This window comes from Lepisma saccharinum, chromosome 13, assembly GCF_977018435.1.
Source record: "Lepisma saccharinum chromosome 13, izLepSacc3.1, whole genome shotgun sequence".
Lineage (NCBI taxonomy): Eukaryota > Metazoa > Arthropoda > Insecta > Zygentoma > Lepismatidae > Lepisma > Lepisma saccharinum.
The window spans coordinates 12,466,041-12,476,832 of record NC_139241.1 but is presented as its reverse complement, the minus strand read 5'-3'; the positions used below and the strand labels follow the sequence as shown (position 1 = coordinate 12,476,832).

The 10,792-nt window shown below is 36.3% G+C and overlaps 2 non-coding genes across 2 annotated transcripts; both read left to right on the top strand.

Annotated features, from left to right (window-relative positions):
• Positions 1–7,178: 7,178 nt before the first annotated feature.
• On the top strand, positions 7,179–7,285 carry LOC145997895 (U6 spliceosomal RNA). The gene has a single exon (XR_014443281.1). It is a non-coding gene; the product is annotated as a U6 spliceosomal RNA (small nuclear RNA).
• Positions 7,286–10,381: 3,096 nt separating this feature from the next.
• On the top strand, positions 10,382–10,488 carry LOC145997893 (U6 spliceosomal RNA). The gene has a single exon (XR_014443279.1). It is a non-coding gene; the product is annotated as a U6 spliceosomal RNA (small nuclear RNA).
• Positions 10,489–10,792: the final 304 nt, after the last annotated feature.

Below are 10,792 nucleotides of genomic sequence, written 5' to 3'. Positions count from 1 at the left end.
GGATAGCCAAAAATGGACAGCCACGTTAATGCAGCGAGAACAGGATATATGTGCAGCAATTGCCCGACACTCAATTTATTTGCATTCCTAATGCCATAGCAGAGAATTACGTACCTCGTGTAAAGTTTTATGTTATAAACCAAAACACTATGCTCGACTTTATGGTCCCTTCCCATTCAGCAATGTCCCATTGCACGTGGAAGGCAAATGGCCGCCTTCTTTTTGTTTAAGTCGTCCGGACAATGGCAAGGCACGTCACTCCGCTGAACGAGGAAGAGTTGGAGAAGCTGCAAACGTGTCGTATACTCCTCGATTCCTGCCGATGAAGTGTGGCAGAATGTTTGCCGGTTTTACTGCAAGCCGACTAGTACGAAAGGTTGCTACTAGAGGCAGCACAAAGAGAGCTATCAGGTGGGGACGCCATCTGAAGGCCGAAAATTGACCTTCTTGAAACATTATTAGAGTTCGATTTTTCCTTGTGTAAAGTTTGCGAATATGTAATATTCTGAAACGTTACAACCTAAACAAGCAGCACCCAAACATCAAGTTCACCATGGAGACCAAGAAGAATAACAGCCTTCCATTGTTGGACATTCTCATCAAACACAAGCCAGACAGATCTTTGGGACACAGTGTATACTGGAAACTGACTCTCAACGACCTATCTCATTTTCACCCCGTTTTAACAAGCTACAGTACTCTCTCCACCTTGTTCCACCAGGCCATCTCCATCAGAGACGCAGAGCATCCATTGGAACAGAAACAGCATGTTTGCATGTGTTTCAGGTAGAACGGATACTAGGAACACACCAACAAAACATTAAAACGAGTACTGTCCAAGAAGACAGCACAGCAGAAAACACGGATGCATCAGGAAATCTGGACACACCAGGGAATGCAGGCACTCCAAGAAACCCAGACAAAGCAGAGGACCAGAAGATACCCATCCTACCATATACTGGAAACCTCTCCAGAATTATCAGTCGCATTATTGCTAAACATGACATAAAAAACATTTACAAACCACAGCCAAAGATCAGCAGCCTACTTTCAACCCCAAGGAAAGTTTAGGTCTTAAAACGCCTGGTGTTTACCATATTGTCTGCAAATGTGGTAAAGCATACATCAGACAAATGGGCAGGAAAATTGAACACTGCTGCAGAGAACACCAAAGTAGATCAAGAATTTCCATCCGGAGAAGTTGGGACTAGTCAAACATTCCATCAACGAGGGCCATAGAATAGATTTCAGTAACACTAAAATTATAGTTCAATAATAATAATACAGTAATAATAAATAATCATGGGACAAGAAACAGGTGGTGGTTTCATGAAAAAGAGGGCACCTTTCCCCACAGTATTTTTTTTTTACCTCTCAACACAAGCGGCTTTCACACTCCTGCTTTGCTGCTTGCTTGCCCTTGGGTGCCAGTGGAGGGTGAGAAATCCTCTTCACATGGGAGTGTTTGTTAGCCTCCACAAGAGCGCATGAGATGTTCAAGCCTCCTGCTAAATCTATGGTAGTATTATAAAAGGTACTCACGGTACGAATAGGCGAGTGTCTTTTACAATATTATGATGTTGGCATATGATGTGAGCCAAGATTTAATTCCATTAGTTATTCTCAAGATCGTTACAAAATATTATGGATACATATGTATGCAACCTGCAAGTGTGTTACACACACACATATACAAAAGTTTGTGTAATACTTTTATCTTTGGTTCTTTTCTTGTGGCTCTGCCTACTGCTGCAAATATACTTTTTAGATATTTATCTTTCAGGAATATAACCTACTAATTCAGGGTTCCCACTAATATTTTTGGAAACAAGAAAAGCCCCATTTTTCCAGGTTTTCGAGGAAATTTTAAAAATAAATTTCATAACCATTTGGTGATGCTTAAACATGTTAATAACCAAATTTTAAGTTTCAAACTCCAATTCAATTTCAAGAAAATAAAGTTTATTTCAACATAGTTCAATGTAAACGGAGAATTGAAAACAATATGAGTACTATTGTGTAAGTATTTAAGTAACATTTAAGATGATTTTTTATGCAGTTAGAACAGGTCTTTAATAAATGTTCTCAGTATGATATGAAAATTCTGTTAGGTGACTGTAATGCACAGATTGGTAAGGAAGAGACATTTAAACCCACAATTGGTAAAGAAAGTCTTCATGCATTAAGTAATGATAATGGTATAAGATTAATTACTTTTGCAACCTCAAATAATTTAATTGTGAAAAGTACCAATTTTAAACATAAAGATATCTATAAATATACCTGGTCTTCTCCAGATGGTAAAACTTATAACCAGATAGATCATATTTTCATTGATAAGTGAAGGCATACTAGTATAATTGACGTTAGTTCACACAGAGGTGCTGACTGTGCCAGTGACCATTATTTAGTAATTGCTAAATTAAGAAAAAGACTCGCAGTGATAAATCATAAGCAACAAAATCTAAAAGTTCTAATATTTAATACAGGAAAATTTGCTGATGAAAGAATTAAGAAAGATTACCAAATTAAACTGTCAAATAGATTTGATGTTTTGCAGGATTTAAATGATGAAAATATAAATGAAACAAATGTAAATAAGAATTGGGAGCAAATACGTAATGGAATGGAAGCAGCAGCTAAAGAAAGTATAGGATACGATAAACCAAGAAAAAGTAAGCCATGGTTTGATAACGAATGTCATAATCTAATAGAAATAAGAAATCAGGCTAGTCTTAGGTGGTTAAATAACTCTGATGATACAAATCTAAGCAATTATAATAGAATAAAGCAAGAAGTTAACCGCACGTTTTGAAGGAAAAAAAAGGTATTACTTGAAAAGCAAAATTAGTGAAATAGAAACAAACAGCAAAAAATATATATATCAGAGATTTATATAAAGGTGTAAATTAATTTAGAAAGGGGTGGCAACCTAAAGTAAACTTGATAAAAGATGAAGACGGTGATTTCTTGGCTGATCCAAGTGATATTTTTAATAGATGGAAGAACTACTTTAATGACCTCTTAAATGTTGATGTAATAGATAAATCAGAAGTAAATGAAGTTCACACAGCAGAACCTTTAGTTCCAGAACCTAACTTGACTGAAGTTAAAGATGCTATTAAAAGGCTAAAGAATAACAAAGCACCTGGCATTGATTTAATACCAGCTGAGTTAATTAAATATGGTGGAAATTCGTTAATATCTCAAATTCATAAATTAATTTGTTTAATATGGAATGAAGAAGAAATCCCTCAACAGTGGAAAGAAACCATAATTGTTCGTGTGTTTAAAAACGGTGATAAAATTAACTTCAATAATTACCATGGAATTTCTCTACTCTCCATTACATATAAAATATTATCTAACATTATTTTAACAAGACCAACCTCATATGCTAATGAAATTATAGGTGATTATCAATGTGGATTTAAACGTAACAGATCAACTACAAATCAATTTTTATACATCAGACAGACACTTGAGAAAAAGTGGGAATATAATCAAAGTGTCCATCAGCTATTCATTGATTTAAAAAAAGCGTATGATTCGGTCAAAAAAGATAAATTATATAATATATTAGTAGAGTTTGGAATACCTAAGAAGCTTGTTGGTATGATAAAAATATGCACCAGTGAAACAGAAAGTAAAATTCGTGTGTGTATTAATGTGTCTGACAAATTTACAATTCATGATGGGTTAAAACAAGGAGATGCAGTATCTCCATTGCTCTTTAATTTTGCCTTAGAATATGCTGTTAGGAAGGTAAAAGAAACTAACGAAGGACTAAAATTAAGCGGTGTGACTCAGTTGTTAGCATATGCAGATGATGTAGACCTATTAGGGGATGATAATAAATACAATTAAGAATAATGCTAAAATATTTTTTAAAACTGCTAAAGAGATAGGTTTGGAAGTTAGCAAAAAGAAAACTAAATATATGCTTACAGGACAAAACCAAGAGTTAGGTAATAATCAAAATCTAATTATTGATAACAAGTCGTTTGAACCAGTTTCCAAATTCAAGTACTTAGGAATAATACTAACAAATGAAAATTATATTATAGAAGAAATAAAATGCAGGCTTAATTCAGGTAATGCATGTTACTTTTCTCTTCATAAACTTTTGTCTTCTCGTTTAATATCTAAGATACAAAGTTAAAATATACAAAACAGTAATTTTGCCTGTATTTTTATATGGATGCGAAACTTGGTCCCTTACATTGAAAGAAAAACATAAATTGAGAGTATTTGATAATAAGATCCTTAGGAAAATCTTTGGACCTAAAAGGGATGAGGAGACAGGTGAGTGGAGAAGGTTACATAATTTAGAATTACATAATTTGTATTCATGTCCAGATATTATTAGAATGATTAAATCAAGAAGACTTAGGTGGGCAGGCCATGTGGCACGAATGGGAGAGGAAAGAATAGTTTACAAGATTCTTGTCGGGAAAGCTGATGGTAAAAGACCTGTAGGAAGGCCAAGACGAAGATGGAGGGTAAATGTTGAGATAGACCTAAGGGAAATCGGTAGGGATGGAAAAGAGTATATAGATCTTGCTCAGGATAGGGACAGATGGAAGGCCTGTGTTGCTGCAGCCATGAGCTTTAAGAAGGCTAGAGAATTAGTTCGTTAGTACTATTGTGTAGAACAGTGGTTCCCAAAGTGTGCACTGCAGGACCCTGCCGCACCTTGGCTGGCTTACAGGGGCATCGCAAAATGTTCCAATATCTTCACTGAAATGACACTTATTCCAAATATTTGCTCATTTAGTACTTTTTACATGTAAAATGATTCTGAATTTGAAATACGAGGAGACAATAAAGTTTCCGGATTAATTTTCAAATTCATTTCAGGTCACGTCGATAACAAGCAGCTGGTTAGGATACTGACCTGTGGACTATCCCCTGCCAGCACACAAACTTTTACGCATATGCGTGGAGCACTCTGGTTGTAGCATTTGATAGAAGCGGACCGTGCATCTGAGCACCGTCGGAATCATGTTAAGGTCGAAAGTGGAACAACGTGTTAATGCTACAAAACTTAGGAAATCCACCACAGAAACTTACAATTAGTTGAAAGAAATTTGTGGCCATCAGTGTTTATTTCGCACACGAGTTTTCGAGTAGTTTAAAGAGGGTAGAGAAGGCGTTGGTGACGATCCACGATCAGATGGCCCTTGCTCTTCGAAAACTCAAGTCAGTATCGAGAAGGTTGATAAAATTAGCCGTTGATTGGGTGCCTGAAGGTCAAACTGTCAATCAGTTGTATTTTAATAATCTTTTGGGTGCCCTTCGTGAACGGGTGAGAAGAAGGAGATCAAGCATGTGGAAGAATGGCTTATTGGTTCTTCATCAGGACACAGTGGCAATTCCCAACGAGCTATCTGTGAAGAAGATTCTGGTAAAACACAACATTCAAGTGGTGGAATATCCACCGTACTCGCTGGACATAGCCCCATGTGATTTTTTTCTCTTCCCGAAAGTCAAGTCCGCACTAAAAGGAACCCAGTTCGAGTCTGTGGATGCGGTGAAAGCCAAAGCGACACAACTCTTGAACAGCATATCAGAAAATGACCTGCAACACTGCTTCTAACAGTGGAAGATCCGCGTGAAGCGGAGTAGGGATCGAGGAGGGGAATACATTGAAGGGTACAAAATTTCGATTGTCTGATTTTTTTTAATTAAAGAGTTACAGCATGAGTCCGGAAACTTTATTGCCACACCTCGTGTGTGTTTGCTTTTTTAACTTCAGGCAAGCAACCTAACCGCACTACCTAAGCGTCGCAAGTGTTAGATAGGCATACATAATGACTTGAGTGCCGCGGAAAAATCTTGAGACGAAAAAGTTTGGGAACCCCTGGTGTAGAATATCTTCCATCAAGAAGTTAGTTCAAGAAAGAGTGACATTTATTTTCAATCCCAAATTCTGGCAAGTTAAAAAAAGGATTTTCCAGGTTTCTTGGGTAAGTTGCAATTGTGTAATAAATAAATAAAAGTGGAAAAATTAGTTGAAATGTAAACTTTACATATCGCATCACTGTCAGAGAAATTGGCTGTTGTAGAATTACTATTCCCAGCGTAGATAATCTTAGACAGACATCAAAGTTTCACCAACATGTTCTTTTTTAGGATGATATTTATATGCTACGTACCAAAAAATAATAATAATAATATTTGAACTTCATGATTTTTTTAAAACAAATCTTATTATTCAAATATTTATCATCAGAAAGGTATAACATCAATTGTACATTCATTTTGTAAAAATAAATTCACATATTAAAGTTACACTTAAGTATTCAAATTTTGTACTCTTAACTCTTAGAACTCTATTGTTACATTAAATCTGTTACTTCAGAACAGGTAATATTTTGCTAGTTGATAACACATCGTGCACACAGAAACTTGAACAGTGTTTCTCTTCCCTTCCTGACATGTGCTAATTTTTGCTCCATTTGTGTTAAAATAACTAATTTCGGAGGAGAAAGGACCATATTTACTTGAATTCTGCACTGCTATGTTTGATACGGTTTCGAGCACTTTCTTGATGTTCTTCAATTTCCGATTAACCCGGACGACGACTGTCCTGGCAAGGAGAGAAATGTCAAATCGATAAAGAATTAAATAACTAATAAATATCAAAAAAGATGCGTTATCCAGTTGACGAGAAGAAAAGTTTTTGATTAATATTTTAAGAATATTATCATAATTAGTAGCGTGCATAAATTCCTTCAAAGCCGTATGATATGATCGCAATGGAATCTTCGGCAGAAATAAATAAAACATGATTACACAACAAATGCTTTGGACAAGTATATTTTGATTCGCAAATTTAGTACCTGGACCCCCGCCGAATACGTCCTGGATTCCACAGTAAATTTTAACACACACATTACATTTCTATTTTGTGGAATTTCATTTTCACGCTTACGTGAAAACTACGAAATTGATGTCGGTCACATTTTGTGAAGCACAATCAATTTATTTATCGATATGAGAATAGATGACACTAGCTAAAGGGTTTTAAATTAAGTTGTACATTTCTTTGATATGATATTCCAGTAGTATGATGTTTATTCTCGCAGTAATGTGTAATTGTATTTCTAACTCTCGCAGTAGATACTTTGATATGTATCCTGACTATATATATGAAACTCCGTGATGAGTTCGACGTACTCGCTTCGGCGGTACATGTACTAAAATTGGAACGATACAGAGAAGATTAGCATGGCCCCTGCGCAAGGATGACACGCAAAATCGTGAAGCGTTCCACATTTTTTCCACACCCAGGTATTGAAATATTAATTGAAAAACTTCCTTCGGAACCCCACTTCCCCAAAGAGGGTGTCCGGAATGAGATTGACAGTTTTTAAATGTGTGTGTGTTATTTTAATACGGTAAGGTGTAGCTAGAAACAAAAACATACATTTTGAAGGCAAACTCAAAGAGTTTTATTGGAAGCACATACAGCTCATTATAGCTCTCCATGGGCTCTGTTTGTTGCATTGAGAATGTCTAGCCAGTATTCAATCTCCCCCCACGTGTTCTGTCGCTCAAACAAAAATTGCTTCGGTGCAGGAAAAAGCAGGCGTAGCTTATGGAAATCAATTCCGCTGGACCAGGCAGCTTGGAATTCCAAGGTCCACTGTTCACGAGGTCGTGCACAAAAAGTTCCGTTTGTTTGCTTCCTAGGTGCAGTTTTTGCACGAAATTAAGCCACATGTCAAGCTGAAAAGACATTGAGTCTCCATTGACATTCTGCAAAAGATTTACGTTACCCCTCTAGACTTCTTACTTTGGGGTTACATAGGTGTATTCTGGCCAAAAGATAAATTAACTACAAGAACTGTTGGACAGTATTCGGAAAACTCCTGCCTCTGTAAAACTTCAGATGCTACAAGACACGTGGATGGTGATGGAATACAGGGTAAACATTGTCCATGCAACAAACGGAGCTCATGGGGATCTATACTGAGCTATAATGAACTGTAATTGCTTACAATAAAACTCTTTAAGTTTGCCTTCAAAATGTATGTTTTTGTTTCTAGCTACTCGTTACCGTATTAAACAAACGCACTTTTAAAAACTGTCAATCCCATTCCGGACATCCTATATTTTTAGATACGCGACTGTGTGTAAAGGTGAAAAAATATACGTGTTAGTAATAAGTCACCTGAAGAGATATTTGAATTATACATTTTTGAAATTCAGGTGTATGTTACATCGAAACATACAAAATACTTATCAGATGATGTGTTTTCTTCATTTTAAAGTGTAGACTGTAGATGACTTTTAAGACATCGAAAATTTCATATCTGTGTCTATTCATCAGTGACGTGCCGGAGGATTAAGTTTTCAGGAAACTGAATTCCTTTTGTGATCTGCTTTTAATATATTTTTGCAATTTTGACATAATTTTTTATTTTATTTTTGCTAAAACTGAGGAGATAGCACAAAGTGGGAATCGGGCAGGTCCATGAGCTTCGCTAGATGGTCAAACCGGTCAGTCGCCTCCCCTCCATCCCCCTAAATTTTTATCAACAATTTCAAACATCGAAATAAAGAAGGGAAAAGAGACTATATTGTGAAAGCCGATATTAGAAATAAAGTTCCGTTAATTCGTATTCCAACACAAGAGCAAAAATAAAAATTGCACGAGATGGATAAATGAAGTGTAAAATGCAAGAATCAGGTTAAAACTTCAAGTAGTCAGATTCTAGGACATAACTCAAAACAATGATATCTTCTTTCATAATTGTAAAAATGTTATCTTGAAAACGAAAGACGGTGTTCTAAATTTTCTTAATTTACAAAATTCAAACTTACATACATCTATTACGTGCAGAAGCTAGTTTTATTCCTGCACCGAGAATCGAACCCGGGCCTCCTGGGTGAGAGCCAGGTATCCTAGCTACTAGGCCTTGCCGGAGGCGGCGATATTTCAATTCGCCCTTACAGAGCAGAAAGCTGTTTCTCTTGTCTTCCTCACATGTGCTAATTTTTGCTCCATTTGTGCTACAATTACTATTTTCGGAGGAGAAAGGACCATATTTACTTGAATTCTGCACTGGTATGTTTGATACGGTTTCGAGCACTTTCTTGATGTTATTTTGATTCCGATTGACCCGGACGACAACTTTCCTGGCAAGGAAAGTAATGTGAAATCGATAAAGAATTGAATAATTATTAAATATCAAAAAACGATGCGAAATCCAGTTGACGAGAAGAAAAGTTGGAACGAGTTTACAATACCGGACCACTCTCTAATTTCTATGAAATTTCGCCTGCTCACTAATTGTGAACTCCTAATCACGAATCTGCATGTAATAATTGGCGGTCGAGTAAGAAAAAAACAAAAACGAAGAAACTAAGATTACTTAACGTAACGTAACCCTACCATAAGAAAAGTAGCTCCACGGAACACGCCATTTTCCCCGAATGGGTGTTACTTATCGCACAACACTTTAGCAACATAGTGTTCTGACGTCACGGGAGAAAGCTTTTTCATGTTAGGCAAGACAAGCCAAAATATTAATTTTTCTTTGTATTTATGATAATGGAACCTAACCTAAAAGGCCCAACCTAACCTCGTAGGAATTCCTCGTCTAACATCAATATTCAAGGTAGCAAGATTGTTGTGCGTAAAGGAAGACCATTAATAAATTGCGAAAGAAAGATGGTTCCGAATTGCTGTGTATGGACAATGACCGTGGTAAATCGCAAGGTTATTTTACAAGTTTTACACGTAAATGTACAATTGTAACAAGTGACCGCCAAATATGAACTACATATACGTCATCAGGACACCGAAATTAGTAAGTAGGCGAAATTTTATAGAAATTTGAGAGTGGTCCGGTATTGTAAACCCATGCCGGAAAGTTTTTGATTAATATTTTAAGAATATTATCATAATTAGTAGCGTGCATAAATTCCTTCAAAGCCGTATGATATGATCGCAATGGAATCTTCGGCAGAAATAAATAAAACATGATTACACAACATATGCTTTGGACAAGTATATTTTGATTCGCAAATTTAGTACCTGGACCCCCGCCGAATACGTCCTGGATTCCACAGTAAATTTTAACACACACATTACATTTCTATTTTGTGGAATTTCATTTTCACGCTTACGTGAAAACTACGAAATTGATGTCGGTCACATTTTGTGAAGCACAATCAATTTATTTATCGATATGAGAATAGATGACACTAGCTAAAGGGTTTTAAATTAAGTTGTACATTTCTTTGATATGATATTCCAGTAGTATGATGTTTATTCTCGCAGTAATGTGTAATTGTATTTCTAACTCTCGCAGTAGATACTTTGATATGTATCCTGACTATATATATGAAACTCCGTGATGAGTTCGACGTACTCGCTTCGGCGGTACATATACTAAAATTGGAACGATACAGAGAAGATTAGCATGGCCCCTGCGCAAGGATGACACGCAAAATCGTGAAGCGTTCCACATTTTTTCCACACCCAGGTATTGAAATATTAATTGAAAAACTTCCTTCGGAACCCCACTTCCCCAAAGAGGGTGTCCGGAATGAGATTGACAGTTTTTAAAAGTGTGTGTGTTATTTTAATACGGTAAGGTGTAGCTAGAAACAAAAACATACATTTTGAAGGCAAACTCAAAGAGTTTTATTGGAAGCACATACAGCTCATTATAGCTCTCCATGGGCTCTGTTTGTTGCATTGAGAATGTCTAGCCAGTATTCAATCTCCCCCCACGTGTTCTGTCGCTCAAACAAAAATTGCTTCGGTGCAGGAAAA